At 41.3% G+C, this 20,899-nt stretch overlaps 1 long non-coding RNA gene across 2 annotated transcripts in view; it reads left to right on the top strand.

The window, feature by feature from the left end:
- LOC140705465 (uncharacterized) overlaps positions 1-20,648 on the top strand; it is a 100,661-nt gene extending 80,013 nt beyond the window's left edge. Inside the window, exon 2 of one of the 2 annotated variants that reach the window (XR_013543772.1) lies at positions 20,510-20,648. This is a non-coding gene — a long non-coding RNA (uncharacterized LOC140705465). Of the gene's footprint in view, positions 1-7,431; positions 7,905-20,509 lie in introns of those variants that run through there. The other variant, XR_013543771.1, reaches the window with a different exon arrangement.
- The last annotated feature ends 251 nt before the right edge of the window (positions 20,649-20,899 follow it).

Below are 20,899 nucleotides of genomic sequence, written 5' to 3'. Positions count from 1 at the left end.
CCATCTGGTGATTTCCATGTGTAGAGTCGCCTCTTGTGTTGTTGGAAAAGAGTGTTTGTGATGACCCGCTTGTTCTCTTGACAAAACTTTATTAGCCTTTGCCCTGCTTCGTTCTGAACTCCAAGGCCAAACTTTCCTCTTGTTCCTTTTATCTCTTGACTCCCTACTTTAGCATTCCAGTCTCCTTTAAGGAGAAGAACATCTTTCTTTGGTGTCAGTTTTAGAAGGTGCTGTAAGTCTTCATACGGTTGGTCAATTTCAGCCTCTTCAGCATCAGTGGTTGGTGCATAAAGTTGGATTATTGTGATGTTGAAAGGTCTGCCTTGGATTCGTATTGAAATCATTCTGTCAGTTTTGAGATTGCATCCCAGTACAGCTTTTCCCTCTCTTTTGTTCACCATGAGGGCTACTCCATTTCTTCTATGGGATTCTAGCCCACAATAGTAGATATGGTAATTGTCTGAATTGAATTCACCCATTCCCATCCATTTTAGTTCACTGACGACCAGGATGTCAAAGTTTATTTTTGCCATCTCCTGTTTGACCACATCTATCTTACCAAGGTTCATATATTTTACATTCCAGGTTCTTATACAGTGTTTTTCTTTGCAGCATCAGAGTTTCTTTTCACTTCCAGGCGCGTCTGCAACTGAGCGTCCTTTCAGCTTTGGCCCAACCACTTCATTAGCTCTGGAGCTACTTATACTTGTCCTCCGCTCTACCTCAGTAGCATTTTAGATGCCTTCTGACCTGAGGGGCTCATCTTCCAGTGTCATATCTTTTTTTTCTGTCCATGGTTTGTTTGTTTTTTTTTTGGGTTTTTTTGGCAAAGATACTGGAGTGGCTTGCCAGTTCCTGCTCCAGGGGGATCGTGTTTAATCAAAACTCTCCACTATGACCTATCCATCTTGGGTGTCCCTGCACAGCATAGCCCATAGCTTCTCTGAATTACTCAAGCCCCTTTGCCATGACAAGGCAGCAATCTGTGAAGGACTAATTAAGATAGAAGAGGTTAAAGTAAGATACTGAAGCTTTGTGTAACTTTAGGAATGTGCTTAAGAACTAGTTCTAAAACAACTTGTAATCAATAAACTTGTTTCTGTTTAAAAGTTCAGTACTGAATGGACCTCAGTCTCTCATAAGAAATATAGGTTAATAAAGAGATCAACTGGTGGCAGCGTGTTAAAGGGCATGTTGGGATACCTTCATGAGCTTTGGGTTTGTTGAAACAAGCAGGGGCCACGGGGTAAGTGTCACAGTGTTCACCAGGAACTATGAAATGTATCAGAGACAAAGAAACATGGAACAGAGATGTAGGAAAGGTGGAAGGACAAACTGACCTGCTTGAACTCTGCAGACAATAGTATCCTGGAGAACGATATGGTTGATTGACTGAAACCTTGAATAAGAGCCATTGCATATAGGCTGTGGCACAGGTTTTCACATCTGAACAGTCCACAGGGATTGAATATCTCCTTTACATAACTTCTGTTCTTAAATTTTCTTTCTTCCTATTTTTTAACACCTCAGCCCAAACATCTGGGATGCAGTCTCACATTTGGCTGCAGCAATGCATCACCCCGGGACCTTCACCTTGTCTTTTGCTGGAACATCTATATATCATGATATTTCTCTCATCTATATTTCATGCAGCAATTTTTGTAAGTGTGCCCTTCACATGCATGCCCTCCCTCTATATATATTAACATTTTCCCTTGGAATATCTGAAACCTGCATATAACTTTGGTGATTGTTAATGAATACGCAGCACAGAGATTTGTGTGTACTTAGCTCTGTTCTAAACACCTGCACTGTTGCCTTAGTGTAATTTCTCAAGTTGCCATCTTATATCTCCACAGACTGTGATGTGGCTCAGTGAATCCCTAAGCACAGCCATTAGATAGCTGGTGCTCCCAAACATTCCTTCCACTTCATCTCCTTCTTTAAAATATTGAAGAATGCTACTTCTGAATGAATATTGACCTTAATATGAAGTAGGTGGAAAGTGTAAAATATCATGCAATTCTACTACTGAGTTTTGATGAGGCGGGGTAGGGGGGAGAATCAGAATGTTAAGAGAAGAAGATTAAGTAGAGCAAGGAAAATTATTTGGTGGACTTATATTATGAATATGCAGATCCACCAAGTAGTTTATCTCTACGGGGAGGATTTCTATGACCTAACATGTCAGAAATATGCATTTATGACCTTAAAAATGTTTAAACATAACCCATTAAATAACAAAAAATGAGCTTATAATTTTCTGAAATTAGCACCCAAGTTTTAAAAATTTGTGCTCATACACACATGTAAAAATTAAAAGTGTTTTTTGTACTTCACTTCCAGTGCAGAATTGCTAGTATTAAAGGAATCAAATGAACAACCTGAGAATGAAATAGTCATACCTGGATTAGTTTTCATCATCAGCAGAACTGCATTGGATAATTACCTGCATCTTGAGGTTATCAAAGTCTAATTCCTGTTGTTGCGCAGTATGTTCTTGTATCTGGACAAACTAGATTCTACATCACAAGAAGTTATAGAAACAAATGTGAAAAAAGCTTACTCATCTGGAGAAAATTCTTACTTTACATACATCATGAAATTTTGCTCTAAGTCCAGTTAGAATGTTGAATAATCCATATTAAATTTTAGTACCCTTTGCAGTTTATCACTATTTTTTCATCCACTTTCCCCTTTGTGCACTTTAAATCACCCTCAGTTTGCTTCAGAATTTTCAGTGCATCACTAAGTTCCTATAGTTTCAAGGCAAATTATTGCTATTGATAGTCCACTGAAGTTAGATTTTTTATATGCCAAGTTTCCAGCCAAGGTTTCAGAAAAGAAATCTTGCACAATCTTGATGGAGGAAGATTCACAACAGTCAAATTTTTTAACTATCCACTGAAAGGAATCATAATTTGTGGAGTAATACATAACCACATCCAGCCAAGTCCCCCAATGCATCACAACACGTCTGAGAGGGAGAGTCAAGGTAGGAGCAACTTCTTTGAAGTTTTGTACTTGAAGTGGAGCTTTAATAGACATTTTTCCCCATCTGAAATTAGGTTATCTTCATCAGGATAGCTGTTTTGGATCTCTTATGCCAATCTGTGTAAACTATGTGGAAGGCATGTGATATGGATCATTTTAGGATAAAGGAGTTTAAGCCCCTTGGCTGCTTTAAACTTATATAGAGTAGTATCTGTTACAAAGAGGAGGGCATTTTCCCTTTTTATACCATCCATCCAGAGTAGTTTCATAAGATTGTCAAAGAGCATAGCAATAGTGGAACTGTTTACTTTTTGTAGAGTTTCACATGCTAGAAAAAATACTTCACCAAGATTGTCACATTTCAGGATGTTAATAATAACATTAGGTACATAACTTCTATTTACATAATTTGTTTAAACTATCCAAACCCGTATCTTATTGTTGTCAAAAACAGATCTTATTTTTACAAATACATCAGGCAGAGATGTAGTCTTTCTTTAGAGTTGATTCATTTGGAATTGGGTGACTGGTGCTCTTCTCCAAGAAATGTCTGAAGCTACCACTAGCTAATTTCTTTAACAGAATATTTGAAGTAACCATCATTGTAGAATTACAAAATTCTGATTGGGGACTTGATGAACCTGCAATTGAATATGTTTTCTCAAGAAGTAGACAATGCTTGTTCTCAGTGAGGGTAAATACTGCTAAACAACTCTTATGTTTCATGGTATCAAAATATTGTATGAATATTCAAATAATTTTGGGCTGCCACCTTAACTTATACAATTTACAAAACAAAACATCGCCATCTCTACTGAAAAATCCACTCCCCAAACTCTTGAACAAAATGTTGTACTTTTACACTCGCCGAACATCTACTTTTAGGCATGTTGAAATCAGATTGTAGCTCTTGTGTGACTTCACCACCTCAAACAGACACACTGGAATTGAAGAAAAAATGAGAAAAAGGAAAAAAAAAACAGGCAAATGCTCACCTTTTTTTTCTAGGCCTGGTCAAGGGAGAAGCCTCTGTCTGCAGTTGGGGAGCAAATCCCAACTCAGTTTCCCTTTCTCAAGATTTTTAAGTGGTTTCTGCAAAGGGACAGCCATCCAGCCAGACATGAGGGAACCAAACCAAAATGGAGTGATCATTGTGGTTATTTAGTCGCTAAGTCGTGTCCGACTCTTCGTGACCCAATGGACATGCCAGGCCCACTGCCTCCCGGAGTTGGGTCAAATTCATGTTGGTAGCTTCAATGACACTGTCCAACCATCTCATCCCCTGTCATCCCCTTCTCCTCTTGCCTTCACACTTTCCTAACATCAGGGTCTTTTCCAAGGAGTCTTCTCTTCTCATGAGATGGCCAAAGTATCGGAGCCTCAGCTTCAGGATCTGTCCTTCCAGTGAGCACTCAGGGTTGATTTCCTTTAGAATGGATAGATTTGTTCTCCTTGCAGTCCAGGGGACTCTCAAGAGTTTTCTTTATGGGCCAGCTCTCACTTCCATATATTACTACTGGAAAAACCATAGCTTTGACTATGTGGAGCTTTGTCAGCAAGGTGATGTCTCTGCCTTTTCAGATGCTGTCTAAGTTTATCATCACTTTCCTCCCAGAGTGATCCTACCAGCACCTAAAACAGTAGTCCTTAATGGGTCCCCCCAAAATACAGATAGGCTTAGAGGTGGGTTGGTTTTCAACGGCACATAAATCATGTGGTTGCCAGGAAAAGAAGCAAACCCAGCCTGTCCCAAACTAGACTAAAAAGCAAGACAAATGGCTGTCTGATTGGACTCTCTATTGAAGTGGGATACATTTGAGGAGCTGAACATAGGTCTGGTGCCCACCCTTAATGAGGTGTGTTATGGTTGGGACAAGGTTATCAAGAAGTTAAAACTCTAATGAACTAAAGTTCATTATTTCTTATTTGCTCATCAAATCTAACTCATTAGGAAGCTTTTCTACACAAAAACTGTTGCTGTTGTTACAAAGAAGCACCACCACCTGACTGTCGAAGACACTGCATGATCTAAGACTATGATCTATTATTGATCCTATTTTTCTGCCTAAACATGCTAAAGGCATGTTGCCTACAGAGTCCTTTCATGCCAAAGCCAAAGCTCCAGTAGAGCAAAGGAGAACAAGAAAAGAAGGGAAGTCAAGAGGGGGAAGGTGGGGGGACAGGCCCTTCTCTTAACCCTATGGTCTATGAGCAGCACCCCTGTTGCTTAGAACTGAAAATCAGGACTTTATACATCCTGTAGGATGGTTGCTATGGATACCAGATAAGGCACTGAATTCCTCTACTGCCCACAACAGTGGAGGAGATCCAGCAACCATAATAACAAATGCTATTTGAATACAATCAGCTTCTTACTTGCACTTAACAAGTAGCAGGTGGGTCACAGCACAGGTCTGACGACATTAAAAAGAGTGTAACATTCAGCACCAAGAGCCACATCCCTGCTTTTTGGTATGGTAAACAATATTTCTGGATTGCTTTGCTTTCCCAGTTTCATAAAACTTCCCTCCTCCAAAAGGCAAAAATGAGGCCAACATTGTATAATATTTTTTTTTAAAATGAAATTAAATGCAGATTATTTGGAAATTTACTCATAGCATCAAAATGCACCCTAGGTACCACCACACAGACAACATTGTTTTTCTAACAGTTGAGAACACATCAACAAAAATATCAGTAGCAATTGAAATGGTGAGTACTAGAAGAAGGCTGCTGTTACCTGATAGTCAAACTTTCTTCTAGCAATGTTAGACTGTGTTTAAAATGCCTGAGGAATGCAAGCACATTTTAACTGGGTCCATGAATGTGGAAAGAAGGAGAATGGGCCTGTTGTGTTCTGAAAAAGTCTACTTTCTTCAGATTTAATTACATCGTCTCTGTCCTTTGGGAAAGTCCATGAACATGTGTGGGAGGGGAGTTGCAGAATATTTTTGACTTGAAGGACTTGGTGTTGGGGGGGCACTGAACACAGATATATACACACATATGCCCATATGGAGGCACCTACAAAAACCCTCATCATATTTGTATTCTCGAAGTCTTTCACAGCCAGGATCCAAATGTTGTTGTAGGTTTTTTGGGCGTGTTCTGGAGATTTTTCTTCCTAACGTTTCACCAGTCCTCTGAAGATGCTGACCCCAGAGACTGGTGAAACATTAGGAAGAAAAACCTCCAGAACATGGCCACACAGCCCAAAAACACCTACAACAACCATCTCAGCATATTTTTCCTCACCATAGTTCTTGGTACCTAGGAAAAACCCTCTCCCCATCTTAGTGAGCTCCCCTCCTTCCAGCACTCTGCACTGTGCTAGATTATCAACTACTACAAGAAGCAGATGGAAAGAAATCTAGGAAGCCAGGAAGTAGATGATCTCTCTAACACACATGCAACCAATATGAACATTTGATCCTCCTGTATACAGTCAGTGTACTCAGCTAGACTGTAGGTGTGGTTGTATTGTCTTAATGCATGCTGCTTTTTTCTGCAAGATAATTCCATACACACAGTGGATGTTGACATGCACTGGCACTGTTTGGTAAACTCAGGTCATGCTGTGTTTGGTGGATGTATCTGATAATAAAGAGTAGTTTCTACTTTGCCACATGAGGTCATTAATGACAGTTGAGTGATGCTGGATACAGCTCTCCAAAATAATATATTTCTCTACAAGCCATTAACATTTTGATGACATTTCTGACTGATTTATCCCCCAGCCATTCAGGACTGAAGAAAGGGGAAAATACATCATTCCTCTTAAATGGAAGGTGTGGGAGTAAGTCGTGGAAATTTTAATGGGAAGGTATGGTAATGAGGTTTTCCACTTGAGCTTCTGGTTACACCATAAGGTTGCCGAGTAGTAGCTTGTTTTTCCTTCCAAATTTTACTGGTATCTGGCACTCCTAATTCTTCCTGTCTCTGTGGATGGATGTTTTGTCATGAACTCATTTACTGCCATTGCAGGGAGCATGGCTTGCCAGTGGACAAATTATTTCACAAGACAGGAGTTAATAATCAAGCATGTACCACTTTGTACCTTGAAGACAGTGTCTTTAAGGTACAAAGATAAATAAAATGCAGATCTGAGAAACATTCATTAGGGATATATGTGGGTTAAGATAATCAACCCAATTTTTTTCATTCCATGAAAAACAATTTGAAAAATTGCACATTTTCTACTGTAAATTCTGGTGATTTTAGAGGGATCTAATGACAATGAACTCAGCTTTGATCCAATGAACTCAGCTTTGATCCAAAGTACAACTCCAGTTCTTTGCAAGTCATGGTATATAGAAGAGCTAAATTCTGGCAAAATAGATAGGATTGACCTAGAGATCTGACATAGTTCCATAACTGAAGTGGAGATAATGTGTCGCTAAGTGGATATGATCCATTTGTAACCTCTGTGTTGTCTAGAAAAAGTGAGATAAAAGTGAGAAGGAGAAGGGGACGACAGAGGATGAGATGGTCGGACACTGTCATCGAAGCGAACAACATGAATTTAACCCAACTCCAGGAGGCAGTGGAAGACAGGAGGGCCTGGCGTGCTCTGGTCCATGGGGTCACGAAGAGTCGGACACGACTAAACGACTAAACAACAAAAAGGTGAGATAATGAAGGAGGATGGGTGAGAAGGAGGATGAATTAATTTTCATTATCATGTTGTAATAGAAATGAAGTCACATTTTAATCAGCTAAACTGTCAACTGATGGACTTAGCCATTAAGCAAAGATCTGAGAACTGGATGTGTGTGTATACTGCTAGCCATTTTCCAATGCAGAAGGAAAAGTCTGAGAATCACTATAAGGAATATCCAAAGATGCAACTTGTATCAAAATCCACAAAACCTGACACTGAAATAAATCTGTTAGTCTTTATAATGCCACAATACTTTGCCTCTTCTCTCTCTGACCCTCCTTCTCTCTCCCCCACTCACTCTCATAACATTTTAGTAAATATTTTGAGAGATATATACTGAGGACAAAGTTGTCTTGAATATGTTATCCTGATACTCATACCTTGTGAATTTAACTGCCTGGACTGAGTCTTTGAACCCCCCCCCCCCATGTCCTTTGCATTTCACTGTCTTTCATTTTGGCTGTTCTGACATTAGGGTTTTACATCACCACCAGTTCCTCTGCTGATCAATAAATGATGGTTGCAGAAGCTTACCAAGCCTAATTCGCAACTTCCTCGTAGCATTTGTCATCAAGTGCTGCTGTGACCTTAAAACTTTCCCTGTGGGATGTGTCAGCATTTGCCACTGCAGTTTGTGTTGCTGTAGACTTAATATATGCCTTTTCTTTTCAGAGTGACAGATATTGGAGTTGTAAATCCCAGTGCTTGTTATGGCCATTTTTAATCATCTGTTTTCTTTAGGAGAGGGAAAATATAAAGCTCATGTGGATGATAAATATAATTTAACTGTGCATGTCACCAGAAAATCTCTGTGATTGTCCCTCTGAGACACTAGAAACATTGTGTAAGATTAAAGAAAAAGGTTTCAGTTTGAAGCTGTGTGGCCCTTTGGCACCATCAGGTAATGTGCACTGAGGTAATACAATCAGTTGCTGTATGTGTTAAACAAACGTCCTCTGTGAAATGGTGGAAGTGAATGGCTTGAGCAGATTCTTAGTGTTCCCCAGATGGAGCAGTGTGACATTGACAGCACACAAAGGGTGCTCTCTGCCTGTTATCTGTGATTTATAACAGTTCCTACTGGCACCCATTCAGCTGCCACTTAGCACAAAGCCATACTTGCATGACATTTAAAGGGCCTGCATTAATACAGCCAGCCAATCAATGGTGGCTGCCCCCTTCACAAGGACACAGGTTCGTTACCATTACCTGATGCTGTCAACAGAAAATGATACAGGAATCACAAAAGCCAAAATGATGTCAATTTAATCAGAGACACGACCAGGAAGGGGGAAAATAGAAAAAGAGAAAGAAAAAAAACACTGCTGATATAGAAAGAAAAGTAACAAGGATACAGTGCTTGGCAGGTCAGTGATATTGGGCAGATCCCCATGAAAGGAGAGTTGAAAATCAGGAATTCCACAATATGACAGATGGGATGAGAACCCTTGTTTCCTTTCAATTAAAATCTGTGAAAGAATAGTGAAAACGCTTTCCCAGAGGTCAAGTTATTTTTTTGCCAATGAAATAGAAAATAGCAGCAACTGCTGCCAAAGCGTTAACTTCCAAACAATTGTCATATTAGTAGGTTGCAAATACAGATCAACTGGAAGTCTTTGCTGAACTAGTTTCTAGTTGAAACTTGGAGAAGTGAAATTCAATTTCAAGCAACCCTGAGAAAGGTAGAGAGTGGGACACAATTATCTAAAAGGCTAGTGGGATGGCTTCACCATTTATATTAGAATGTTTTTGTTCAAATTTCTTTTTAACCCTAGCTCTATTGCAAGACAGCTGCCATCCTTACTCATTTCTCACAATTGACAGAAGGCTGATATTTCTTATTAAGAGACTATATTCTACAACCTCCTGCCAAATCAAATGTTCAAACTCAGGGATCTTAACTGACTGGATATCCACCAACAGAGGGGTCAAACAGGGCTGTTTATTAGCCCCTTCACTGTTCAACTTGTTTTTGCATGACTTAGCCCCTTTCCTATTGGAAACTGAGGGCCACCCTCCTAAAATCGGCTCTACGCAGATCCCTTTATTTTTGTATGCAGATGATGCAGTTATCTCATCTCATACCGAACTTGGTTTAAAATGTCTGATGTTCAAATGCCTCGAGTTTTGAGTCAAGAGTAACTTGTAACTCAATTATGATAAGTTTAAAATCATGGTATTCACCAAATCATGGAAATTGCACAAGTAGATTTTTGAGGGAAGAAAGATTGAGCAGGTTAAACACCTTAGGTATCTGGGCATTATATTTCATTTCAAATATACCTGGGTCCTACACTGTAAAGCCACAATACAATAGGCCAAGGGTACCACCCAGTCAATCCATAGATTCTTTTATAATATAGAAAAAAGATATGTACCACCTGCATTGAAAGTGTTTAATGCAAAGATTATTCCACAGTTGCTGTACAGCATACCTTTATAGATAAAGGCCTGGGATCATTCCCTAGAGCAAATCCAATCTATGTTCATGTGGAAAATCCTGGAAGTACCAACTTCTGTGTCATATGCAGCTCTCTGTTTAGAGACGGGCCAAAATAAGGTAGCAAATCAGGCTTGGCTGACATCAATCAAATATTGGTTGAAGATCCATTGTAACTTCAAAGAGGGCAGCTTTTTTACTCCACATTTTCCGAGAACCAACCATCGCTAGAGAGCTTGCCTATATTGAAAAGAAAGTCTCGCTAATAGGCCTTTCAGTGGAATCACTTGGCCCCCTGCCCCACAAGGAAGTATTTCAGCTGATTAAATGCAGGATGTTAGATATCGAATTCCAAGATCTCCTAAGTGCAGCCAATAAGACCTCTTCTCCCCCAAAGCCACCTGATTCCTGCTAGGCAGGGCCAGAGGGCCCTATACGATCATCTATCACAATAGCCTCAAAAACACAGAGCCTATTCCCTGGCCAGATTTAATGTAATGCCTCCAGCAATATTATCTGACAGTTTTTAGGGTGTTCCTTACAATAAGAGGAACTGCTATTGTGAACTGGGAGGAATCGAGTCACTGGCACACATGTGTTTATATTGCCCTCACTATTCTGAACCCCACACTCAATATCTGGTCCCAATATTGCTTAAGGTAAAAGCGTGGTCAGATATAGACAGAACGCATTTTCTGTTAAATGACAGGGTGGAAGACGGGGTGGAGAAAGTAGCATGCTTCTTATTTATTTATTTATTTATTTATTTATTTATTTATTTATTTATTTATTTATTTATTTATTTATTTATTTATTTATTTATTTATGTTATATCCCACCTGTCTGGTCAAACGAGGACCACTCTAGGCGGCTAACAGTCTTAAAATAGTACAATAAAAATGCAAATAACAGTTCTAAATCATAAAACACTACAATACAGTGCAGAAACACAAAACATAACACAGTAAAGGAGAAAGACAGAGGTCATGAGTTATGTGATGGGAAGGCCTGCCGAAACATCCAAGTTTTTAATTGGTTCTTAAAGGTACCCAGCGAGGGAGCCCCGCGAATCTCAGGAGGTAGGTTGTTCCAGAGGTGAGGAGCCACCGCCGAGAAGGCCCGATTTCTTGTCTTTTCCTTCCGGGCCTCCCTCGGTGTTAGGCTCCTCAGCCTCACCTCCTGGCTCGCATGAGTGACACGGGTAGATCTTGGTGGGAGTAGGCGTTCCGCCAAGTATCGAGGCCCTAAACCGTTTAGGGCTTTATAGGTAAGCGTCAACACTTTGAAGTCGATGAGGAATCGGATGGGCAGCCAATGCAATGTGGCCAGAGTGGGTGAAATATGTTGGTATTTTTTCACACCACTAAGTAATCTGGCCGCCGCATTCTGCACCACCTGTAATTTCCACAGCAGCCTCAAAGGGAGCCCCACGTAGAGTGCATTGCAGTGGTCTAATCTCGAGATTACGAGCGCATGCACCACGGTGGTGAGCGCCCCCACATCAAGGTAGGACTGCAGCTGGGCTATCCGCCTAAGATGAAAAAAGGCAGTGTGGACCACCGACGTCACCTGGGATTCCATAGTGAGCGCCGGGTCCAGATGGATCCCCAAGCTGCGGACCCCATCCTTGGCGGGAAGAGTCACCCCCCCAAAAGTGAGGGGGTTTCCCAAACCCCCAACTGTGGGGGCGCCCACCCTCAGTACCTCTGTCTTGTCCGGGTTCAGCCTCAGCCCGTTCTCCTGCATCCATTGCAGTACAGTCCCCAGGCAGCGCTGAAGGGACAGGACGGCATCTCCTGCAGTAGGTGGAAAAGAGATGTAGAGCTGAGTGTCATCAGCATACTGGTGACACCGGGCTCCACACCCCCTGATGACCCCACCTAGCGGCCTCATATAGATGTTAAACAGCATTGGGTAGATAATCGACCCCTGTGGAATCCCGCAATTGAGGCACCACAGGGCCGAGACCCTCTCCTCAAGCTGTACTCTCTGGGGGCGGTCCCCCAAGAAGAAACAGAGCCAGGCCAATGCCAAGCCACCTATTCCCAACTTGGAGAGCCTCCCCAGGAGGATACCATGGTCAATGGTATCAAAGGCCGCTGAGGTGTCGAGGAGGACCAGCAGAGACACTTTGCCCCTGTCGGCCTCCCTCAGTAGGTCATCACACAGGGCGACCAATGCCGTTTCTGTCCCGTGGCGCGGCCTGAAGCCTGACTGAAATGGATCCAGGGCATCTTAGCACACATAGTGAATATGCCAAAAATAGCACAGTTTGAACCAGCACTCTCTCCTTGAGTCAGGTTTATGGATCCTCTGATGTAATCACTGGGCTAATTACGACAACAAAATTTTTAATTATTATTATTACAAGTGGTGCCCCGCTTAACGATTACCCTGTTTAACAATGAAATCGCTTCATGATGTTTTTTTTGCTATCGCTATTGCGATCGCAAAACGATAATTGAATGGGCATTTTCGTTTCACATTGATCGGTTCCCTACTTCGGGAACCAATTTTTCGCTTTACGATGATCAGAAAACAGCTGATTGTCGAGTTTCAAAATGGCCACCTGCTGTTCAGAATGGCTCCCTGCTATGCTTAGGACAGATTCCTCACATTACAGGTACCCGAAAATGGCCGCCCTATGGAGGATCTTCGCTGGATGCTGAGGTATTTCACCCATTGGAACACGTTGAGCAGGTTTCAATGCGTTTCAATGGGCTTTTGACTTTCGCTTGATGACAATTTCATTCTACAGCGATTTCGCTGGAACGGATTAACGTCGTCAAGTGAGGCACCACTGTATAAGGTACATAGGATAGGGTGGAGAGTGTGTCTTGCGACATAAATAGTAAAACTACATTGAATCTGAACAAACTTTGATATTGTATTTGCGAAGGCTTTCACGGCTGGGATCTAATGGTTGTTGTGGGTTTTTTTGGGCTCTTTGACCATGTTCTGGGGGTTGTTCTTCCTAACATTTCGCCAGTCTCTGTGGCTGGCATTTTCAGAGGACAGCACTCTGTGCTCTGGTGCAGTTTGTTTGGGAGTTGAGTATTTATGGCTGTGAGTTCAGCTTTTGTCCTTTTCAGGAGATGGGTGATTAGTGTGTTTTGTTGTGGGTGTATTGTTGTGATAAGGAGAAGAGATTATCTGTCATTGTGATTGATGGTGTCCTTAGCTGGTCTTTGTGTGTAGTGATCCCTGGTCCTTGTGGCTGGGTAGAGTTCATTGACCTTTTGCATGCTGTATTTTTGAGAGCTGGGAGCCATGGTTTGTTGAGTTACAAACTTTCCTCTTTTTTGTTGAAGTTCTGTTGGTGTTTGTGGATTTCAATGGCTTCCCTGTGCAGTCTGACGTAATGATTGCTGGTATTGTCCAGTATTTCAGTATTTTGAAATAGAATTTCATGTCCACCTTGTTTTAGGGCATGTTCAGCTACTGCCGATTTTTCTGGTTGTTTTAGTCTGCAGTGTCTCTCATGTTCTTTGATTCTGGTGTGGATTCTTTGTTGTGATTCCAATATATACCTGGCCACAACTGCAAAGTATCCGGTATACTCCTGTAGTGGTGAGGGGGTCCCCTCTGTCCTTTGCTGACCGTAAAATTTTTGTTGTATTTTTGTGGTGGGCTTGAATACTGTTTGTAGGTTGTGTTTTTTCAAAAGTTTCCCCATGCAGTCTGTGACCCCTTTGGTGTATGGCAGAAATACTTTATTTGTGGGTGGCTGTTTTTCTTCATCAGTTTTTTTGTTGTTTTCTTGGTTTGATGGCTCTTGTGATTTCATTTCTGGAGTAACCATTTGCCTGTAGGGCCCAATTCAGATGGTTGAGTTCGGTGCTGAGAAACTGAGCTTCACAGTTCCAATTTGCACGGTCTGTCAGTGTTTTGATTATGCCTCTTTTTTGCTGTGGGTGGTGGTTGGAGTTTTTGTGTAGGTACTAGTCTGTGTGGGTGGGGTTTCTGTAGACTTTGTGTCCCAATAGGTCAGTTTTGCGTATGACCATGACATCTAATAACGGGTATTGGCCCTCTATTTCTTTTTCCATGGTGAATTATATATTTGGGTGGATGCTGTTGAGATAGTTCAGAGATTCTTCCAATTTTTCTTCACCGTGGCTCCAAATTGCAAAGTTGTCATCTACATATCAGAACCAGACTGTGGGTACGAAGGGTGCTGAAGTCAGGGCCAGTTTTTCAAAATGCTCCATGTAGAAGTTTGCAATGAATTCTATGAACAGACAGATGGAGTGGCCATGGGGAGCCCCCTCAGCCCAATTATAGCAAACTTCTCTGGAAACCACATGGGCATATGCCACTCCAGAATTCTCCTAAGTCTGAGTGTGGGGCTGAGCCAAGGACCCTCTATCTGGTTCAGACTATGGCTCTGCCCCTCTACCTGACCATACAGTAGGATTCTTTTGCCATTCCAAATGACCAAGGATCCCTGTTGTCACTCTCATAGTGGCCAACTTCAAATTGGGCAATCAGAAACCCATTGCCCTGTATATATGCTGGGTAGGTGGACCATGGTGGAAACTGCCCACTCTTGGTCTTCCAGCTCTAGGACTTCTACATTTGAATTCCTTGCTGGTCAACAAAGAGACACATGCTTCCCACTGGTCAATGAGGAGCCAGTGGAGTGGGGAATCCCTTGAACATCTTCTGGGTGCTCCAGGCTACCAGCTGTACCACGTGAGCACCACCATTCCTTCCCCCTCACTCCATTAAGCATGATCTGTCACACCACTAGCAATGGGAGTGCCTAGGTAAGGCTGGGTTCCCATTTCTGTGTGGAAGGTACTTCTACATTTTATGGCTGAGGTAGCATTAATTTACCACAGGAAGGACATTTTCAGAGACGTCCTCAGAAACAAATTAGTAAGCTGTTTTGAATGGGTTGCTGACAGAATTTCTACATCATTCCATCTTGCAAAGTGACTGGGATTAGCTCAGAAATTTGTAAGGCCTTGCTTATTTATCTTTCATCTTGGATAATGGTGTCCTTGCAGTGCCAGATCTTCTGCATTTCTCCTTGTAATGAAATGAAATTATATCAAGAGAATGTATTTTTAAAAATTTTTCCTAAAAATTTGCAGACCATTTTATTACATTCCTTTTTAAAAAAACAAAAGAGAAATATATGCAAAGTACACCTGAGTAATTCTATCCCTCAGAGTTAAAGAGAGAGAAAATACATTTAAATAAAATACACCACCAATTTGTTTTCTATCAAATTCACATACAAGTGTATGTATTACATGGCCCGCATGGTTGCTGAGTACTCCAGAGGTTGGTAATTTTTATTCAGCAGCCACTGCTTCAGTGATACATCCATATTAATTTCAACATGTTGTTGTGGAGTTTAGAAATTAAGTGCAAATTACCAAACAGAAAATGAATACTAAGAATCAGATATACACGGAAATCTAATTAATATGGCTCATTGATAAAAAAAATATTTCCCAAACTAGTAATACTTGCATAACTCAATGAAGATAATTGATTTCCAGTTGATTCTCCTAACCAGACTCTCTTTGTTTTGGACAGGCACAAGAATTTTGGACAGGTAGAGAAAGGTTACATTCCAGCTGACCCATTATTAATCCATTCATGCTGCACACATAAGAACCACATAATACTGGTTGCCACATTTGCATATTCATGCTTTGTAAAAAACAGCCAGTGAAGTCCCATCATTGCCTCTGTATTTTAAGTGAGCACATGTATGAGTTTATATGGGAGGCATGGTGGAGATCTGAATGGCTGAGTGCCATGGCTGAGAAAAGTGGGCAAGTCTTATTGCTACAACACTTTTCATCTAACTTCTACCACTCATGTTGACTATACATATCCTTTACTGTATGGGTGATTATCATTGTCAGAACAATCCTAGGCACTTTGCTTCATGCAATCAGTAGCTTGTTATACTTTTATATGTTAAGATATTGGCAATTCACAAGATACTGGGGATTTGATTTTCAAATTAGATGTACTTATATATGGTCATAAAGCATGTTGCTTCATCAAAGTGTTCTTTCTCATAAATTCCTCAGCATGTGTATCCCCTTGGTTCCTTAAAACACAAGTCTTTGTAGGCATTACTGAAATTACTCCACAAAATTTACTTAATTCTTCAGATCAGGTAGAGTGTTCCGTAGCACACCTGTCCCCCAAAGCAAGCAAGATGGCAAGACAATTCATTCAACCTGAACTATGTTAGAAGTTGTTGAAGAAAATAAATGTGTTAAAGTGCAAATAACTCTGACCATTCACAGTTCCACAAAAAGATTGGTTAGAATATGTTTTCTTCATGCATGCTGGCAATACACAGACTTTAAAATGTCAATTGAAGCCCTGTGGCAATTGACTCTATGCATTACCTAATCATTCCCATATCATCTCCACATGAGCAACAGTCTAAAATGAGGAAAGATGATGGTGACAGAATTACCACCTCTCTCTGTGGAATTGGTATTATCTTATTTGACTACAGTAATTTATTTAAATGCATGTCATAATAAAATTACCCTTTCTCAGTGTCAAAAATATTTCATTGGCTGTCCAGATGGCATCAGCATGGTGGCTGGGTTGGCAAAGTCCCTCACCATCTCTCACAACCTCCATTGCTAGTTCCAGCCTCTGAAACTTTTGCATATTTGGAAGCCTTTGTGTGTGCCTGTCACACATTTAAAAAACCTACATCAATAAATTGGGTGGTGGTGGAAGAAAGAAGCTTTATTTTCTGGTAATGGAGAAATTCAGTGTGTTAATTCATTCTGTAACAACAACAAAAAGTATAAATAAAGAAATGTCTCAAATGAAATACATGCTGCCTGGTCTATTGGTCTTGTCTGCTGCTTGAAGATTATCTCTTGGAGAGATTTCCAGAGGGGTAATCATGTTAATCTGTGTCAGTAAAAAGAATCTTGTGACATGTGTTCCTCTTGAACAGCTGGTGACTCTTTTGTACTTTCTTAATAACTTCCTGCTTTTTGACATTTGCATTGTAAAAGTGGTGGTTCATCATTATCACTGTTCTGCCATTCCCACACATGCCCTGGTTCTGAGTGACAGAACTGCTCTTGTGCCCTGTCACCCTCCTTTCACTCTTCTATGAATATAGCAACTATTTAACAATCAGAAGTTCAGCTGGCAGAGCTTCTTCCATCCTAGCATTTTCACACTGGCTAAATGTGCACTTATTTATTTTATTTTTTTTGCTATTAAATGTCCAAATATTTGAGCAACTGAGGCTTAACTGTGTCTAGGATTTTCTACTGATTTCCAAGATTAAGTCCCAGAAGCACTTTGGGTTGGGAGAGGGAAAAATCTGTAACTGATCAATTGGCTAAATGACATTCTATATTGTGGTGGGATAAAAGTATTCTACACTGCCCTTCCCCCCCCCCCACATTGCTTTCATATATTCAGTCACAAACTCAGGAGCCTGATCACTATGCATAGTTACTCAAAGGTTTTATGGTGGTTACTGAAAAATAAATGCCTTTTATCACCATTTTAATTGCCACACAAAATACCGTATTTTTCGCACCATAAGACGCACTTTTTTCCCACAAAACGGGGGGGTGGAAAGTCTGTGCGTCTTATGGAGCGAAGAAAACAGATTATATTTTCCTGTTTTCTTCTCCTAAAAAATTGGTGCGTCTTATGGAAAGGTGCGTCTTATGGAGCGAAAAATACGGTAGGTCTGGAAGAGGAAAACCAAAAAGAATAGAGACCCCAAATCATGGCCTCATCTACCTTCTGCCCTTTTAGAGATACTTTAATCCAACCTTTGTCTGTGCCAAAATCTATATCTTTCTGCATCTTCATGAAAATTCATATTCCCATGAATGGGGAAATGAAAATGACTATGACTTGGGCCTCATGTGAAAGGCTACCCAGAGCCATTAGATATATTTCTGGCAGAATTTTCTGCCACCTCCAGCCCAGAATACAAGAAAAAGAGAAATGGCTATCATGAATATTGGCAATGATATGAACCTTCCAACAAGAAAATAAATCAGTGTTGTGGGGAGTAGAAAGAACTTGACTCCTAAAAAACTTTACCATGAACCTACAAAAATTGCCAAGTGCAGCTGCTACATCTGGTGACTTTACTCAAAGATCTTCCCTAGTATCTTAATGACTGGAGCTTCAGTGGGGAATGAAGCTGTTCACTTCTTTAGTGCTGGCTGTGTCTTCCTTATATGGTATTGGTATATTTGATTTCCTTTCACCCTTTTTTCTTTTAGCAGTTTTAGCCCACAAATGCCAGATTTAACACAAGGGATATAGAAGAGTGCTCCACCATCCTGAGTGTTCCAGTCCTCTTTCATCTGCCTTGTAGTCACCACAAATTGGCATGGTTTGGTTAGTGTTTCAGCATAAAAAGTGCACATCCTTACTGTAGGCTAGCACTTACCCAAAATATGTTGACTAATATTTATTGGAATTGAGCAAACTGAGAGTGAGGACAATATTTTCACAGAGGTGCTTTTGCTGTTACCAAATGATTTAGCCAAGGGTTGATGAATACCATGAATACCATCCACTTTGATTTGATCTAAATTATTTGTCTTAGAAATAGCAGTTTGCTTCTCTGTGTGTCATGTTCACTATCTATTCTGTCTAAGATACCAGAATGCATAATGGATAAAGAAAAGGAAAAAAAGGAAATTGTTACAAAAAATAAAGCCAGCAGTAGACATTTAAAAAATAGTAAAATATAAAAGTCCTATGATTCTGAAAGGTAATGCAAAATGAGATCAACTAAAAGAAGGAGGGGAAATCCCAACATACTATCACCATAGTGAAAGTGAAAGTCTAATATTTTCTCTCATCCTGCCAAGAAGTGAACTAGCTGATGATCATGAGGACATGAGAATTTATTTTGTTGATCTAAGCCAGTGATGGTGAACCTTTTTGAGCCCAAGTGCCCAAACTGCAACACAAAATCAATTTATTTATTTCAAAGTGCCAATACTGCAATTAAAACCTGAATGCTGAGGTTTTAGTTTAGAAAAAACAACTGCTCCTGCACTGCAAGGGTTAAATGCTTGTTTATTTATAATGCTTGTTTATATACCTACTGGTGGGACAAATCTGCCTTCCAGTAGGAGGGAGTTCCAAAGGCTGGGAGAGTCTTTCAAACACAGCTGCATCTTTGATAGTGCAGGGATGGTGTTAAAATACTCATATGCTTCAAACACTTAGGTTGTTTTCTTAACAGGCTCCTTATAATATCTTTTTCATGGCAAGGGCAAGAAAAAAATGTCCAAAAAGAGGCCAAAAAAAGGGTCAAAGGTTTCACTGTGTGACTGCGCCCATCCTTATTAATTTATTACTTTCATTTTTTTCCCCCTAGCTCAGGGCTTAGAAAAGTTCCTTTTGGTGCAAATGCTGGAAAATAACTTTTTGGAGCATCAGCCTAGAATCCTGTCAGAAGGTCAATATGGGGAGATTTAAAAATCAGAAGGATTGGTGATAGGGGATACATTAATAGGCCACAAATTTAAAAAAATCATGCAAAATGCAAGTGTTTGTGGGTGATCACATGTTCAGAGGGACTGTTGATATCATCTTCAGGACTCAGCCAATCCCAAGGGTGCTGCTGCTGCCTTGGGAACCCAACCCCACTCTCCTGGGTCTTTGTGACCTCACAGAGCCCCACCTCTCTGCTGGCAGATAAAAGGGGCTTGTTGGGCAGGGCAGGAGACCAGAAGGGAGGCCAGTGGCCAGAGGGCAGTCGAGCAGAGAGAGCAGCAGTGGCTGCAGGGGACCCAGCCCTTCTGCCCAAGGCAAGTTCTCAGATGAACTTGCTAAGTGGGCTTGTGAGTTAACAGCTCGAGGCTGGGAGAGTTCCATGGCTTGAAGATGACTCATGTCGGTAATGGACCGGAGGAAGTCAGTGGATGTTGTCAGACAGAAGCTGGTGGAATCTCCCTGCGGAAGCTGGCTGAGGCCAAAAGGCGGAGGCAAGCAGAGGTTGGTGGATGAAGCCGGGGGACGTTAGCCTCCTGAAACCAGCTGGCAGAAGCTTGGTGGATATCAGTGGATGGAAGCCCGGGCGTATGTGTGAATGGCTGGTGGAGTGACGGTGTGTGTGTCGGGGGGTGGCTGGTGTGTGTGTGCGTGTGTGTGAATGTGTGTGTGAATGAGCTGGCTGGCATTCCATGGGGATGTCACCAGGGAGTGTGTGTGACCCAAGCATTTGGGAGCTGGCAGAGGCTGGCTTCAGAAGCGGAGTGGAAGAGATGAATGGGTGGATATTCCTGGTGGAAGCCAGTGGATGTTGGCAGGCAGAACTTTGGGATGAAGTTGCCAGAACATTGGTTGGTGGATACGCCTGGGTTGAAGCTGGTTGATGGCAGTGGACGAGCTCACCCATTATTATTTTTTTTCTCTCATAGGGCCCGAAATGTCCTCTTCCCCAGGGGGATGTGAGGGATCAGAAGGCTGGTGTCCTGCTGGAGCTGAACCAGGCCATTGTCTCTGCTGAGGATACCTGTTTAGCCTCTTTTCCAAAACCAATAAAAGAATTTTCCGGAATGGTTTTGAAGTGTTGTCTTGTTTGTCAGGGGCTTTCATGGGAGCATCTTCCCCATCCCCTCATTATATCTGGGGCCCAATGCCTGGGGTGGGTCTTTGTGAAGTCATGGTGTGGGGCCTTGTGATGTCACAGGAATTGGGAACAAAATATTTCTTCATGCATATGTGAGGGAGTGAGCTAGGCATCATGGGTTCCCTGTCTGAGCTCCTAAGCAAGTATATTATGTGTCATGTTGGACAGACACAGGAAG

This window comes from Pogona vitticeps, chromosome 3 (genome assembly GCF_051106095.1).
Source record: "Pogona vitticeps strain Pit_001003342236 chromosome 3, PviZW2.1, whole genome shotgun sequence".
In the NCBI taxonomy this organism is placed as follows: domain Eukaryota; kingdom Metazoa; phylum Chordata; class Lepidosauria; order Squamata; family Agamidae; genus Pogona; species Pogona vitticeps.
The sequence above is the reverse complement of the archived record's forward strand: the minus strand, read 5'-3'. Positions and strand labels throughout refer to the sequence as shown.